The sequence below is a fragment of the Theobroma umbraticum genome, unplaced genomic scaffold, assembly GCF_002168275.2.
Source record: "Theobroma umbraticum cultivar Fairchild unplaced genomic scaffold, ASM216827v3 scaffold_44.0, whole genome shotgun sequence".
Taxonomy (NCBI): Eukaryota; Viridiplantae; Streptophyta; class Magnoliopsida; order Malvales; family Malvaceae; genus Theobroma; species Theobroma umbraticum.
Genome location: NW_018397255.1, coordinates 7762674 through 7765384, shown reverse-complemented (window position 1 = coordinate 7765384; position 2711 = coordinate 7762674).

The window sequence follows — 2711 nt, the reverse complement described above, 5'->3', positions numbered from 1 at the left end:
TAGACTAGGAATCAGGCAACCAACAACTGCCCTCCCCGTAACGTTCTACATGACAATTGTGATGTGATCCTCTTTCAAGACCTTCATATATATTCATTTGTTGGTGTTGGAAGAAAGGAGAGTTAAATGCTCATCTGCTCAAGTTTTTTCATTTCTGCAATTTTCTTTTGTCCTTTCCGAAAGACTTGACTTTGTCCAATGAAGAGCAAGGAGAAATGAAAATCATTAAAAAAATAATAATTTAACTATGATTAATTTTTTATGATTTTTGTCTATTTTATAATTTAAACATCCGAATTGTTTTTCTTTCTTTCCATACTTCCTAATTACTTTATTTTTTTAAGAGAATAAGAGAACGGAAGGAATTAAAAAAAAAACTACTGCATTTCACACTCAGAAAATTTAATCTTCTTATAAATGCAAAGGAAGCCAAAATAAACATTCATTCAATTAAAATTAATTATTTTATGTACAAATTATTCTATTTGCCTCTTTATGCTTCACTTTTTCTACCTAATATGAATAAGAAAAGATTATTTCCTTCCATTTTCGTTTTCTTTTATCTTTTTTTTTCTTTTTCATTTTTTTTGGTACTTTTCTTCCTCCGAACGTATGTAATATAGCAAAAGTATAATAGAGTATATTTTTAAAGGCAGGAGATGCAGTAGCAACCAAAAATGGCATAACAATTTGTAGGGTAATGAGAATTAATTATATTTTGTGACTGGTTTGCGAGGATAGGGTGGAGAAAGGAAGGAAGAGCCGACGAAGGAATAGACACTGGACAGAGACAAGCGTAGAAGAATTAATGTAGTACAAAAGGAAACAGGTGTCCTATTTCAAGACTTGACTTGAGCATGGGTTCGGGCTACCTTCATTTGGAATATTTGTTCGCTAGTTTTCAGTTCCTATCCTCGGACCCCTTGAGGATAGGTCATTTCCATTAGACAAGAAAAAAAGGGACCATTGCGTGTTTGATACTTCCATAATTGTCTCTAATAAATACGTAAAATGAATTAATATCGCGACCATACATTTTTTTTCTTTCAAATTTGAAGATAATGTCCACAATCGTGACAAATATAGACATTATACTCTTTAAAAATTCACTTCAAACATGACGTATTTTAAGGTTTTTAAAGTCCACAATCATGATATACATGTCATCATTAAGGATTTTTTTTTTTTTAGCAATGTCAAATTTTAAATTGATCGAAGATTTCTAACTCTTATTTTGATTCAATAAAATTTCAATTGTAAAATACTTATTGAAAAATATAATGTTATTTATCAATGTAATGTAAATATTGAGTACATATATATATATACAAGATTTATGCATATATTCTGTCTATTTATATTAAAAAGTATATTTTTCAAAAGTGTAAATAGTGAATGACATATATATACTAATAATTTATTAAATCATCCTTAATTAATGATTTTTATTAAATTAAAGTATTGACTAAATTTTATTTTATTTCCTTTTTAACAATTGAAGTTTTAATTAAACTAAATTTTTCTTAAGTAATATTTTATTATTAAATTTAATATTAACTTTTTTTTAATTGAAGGAAGAGAGAATTCAAATTTTGTTTTTTAACCGGGAAGATCATGAACCAACCAATAATCAATTGTTCAGGTGCTATTTATTTATTTCTTTATTAACATTGAAGTATTTATTGAAGTAAATTGTTCCTAATAAAATTTAAAATTTTGCTATATCAAGAATTAGAAGTTTTATTCCATTGAATCATTAAATAATTTAAATAATTGTGATATTTACATGGATGGTAAGCTTTAATAACTAGGATCTTTGTTCAATAAAAACCACATGTATGTTCAATTTAGTGTTGTGTGTTATATTTTGTTCATATTTTAATGGTGAGTTACTAAATAATTAGATTTGAACAAATTTAAAAAGTCATAAATGAAAAAATAATTTTTTTAATGTAATGAAAGAAATTAAAACACCATAAAAATTTGACAAAATAATGGTACAATTTACTCCTAGAGATTCTAATAGTCAAGGGCGGAAGGTCATGTGTTAGCCCTCCAAATTTTTGAGAATTTTTAATTAGTGTATATATATATATATTTAGTTGTTATTAAAAATAGTATATTTATGAGGTTGTGGCCACTCTAAAATTTTTGAAAATTTTTATTTATTTTATATTTTTTTACCCCTCAAAATAATTTTTTTATTTAATAATTTATATAAATAAAAAATAATAAAATAACACTACAAATTCTACTCAACTTTACCCTAATTCTTAATTAAGGTTCTCCTCGCTTCTTTCTCTTCTTTTTCTCTTCATCTTCTATTTTGACATTTGGTTTTTACTTTACGTACTCTCTTCTATGTAACTCACCATTGAAACACACTTCATTCTTTAAAAGAGATTTATAAGCTTGGATAAAGACCACTCACTACTATTGTATGAAATGAAGATGAGGTAAAGTTTTCTTTTATCTTCTTCTTTTTATTTATATTATTTAATTATTTATATATTTAACTATTATACAAAATTCTAGGAAATTCGAACCTTGCGCTTTAGGTAAGAGATTCGAACCTTGCGCTTTAGGTAAGAGATTCGAACCCTACTCTTTGGACAAGGGATTTGAACTTTGCTCTTTTGACAAGGGATTATGTACTAACTAATGAGTCAAATGCTCGAGAGCAGGGACGGAGTTAGTCAATTTTTATTGGG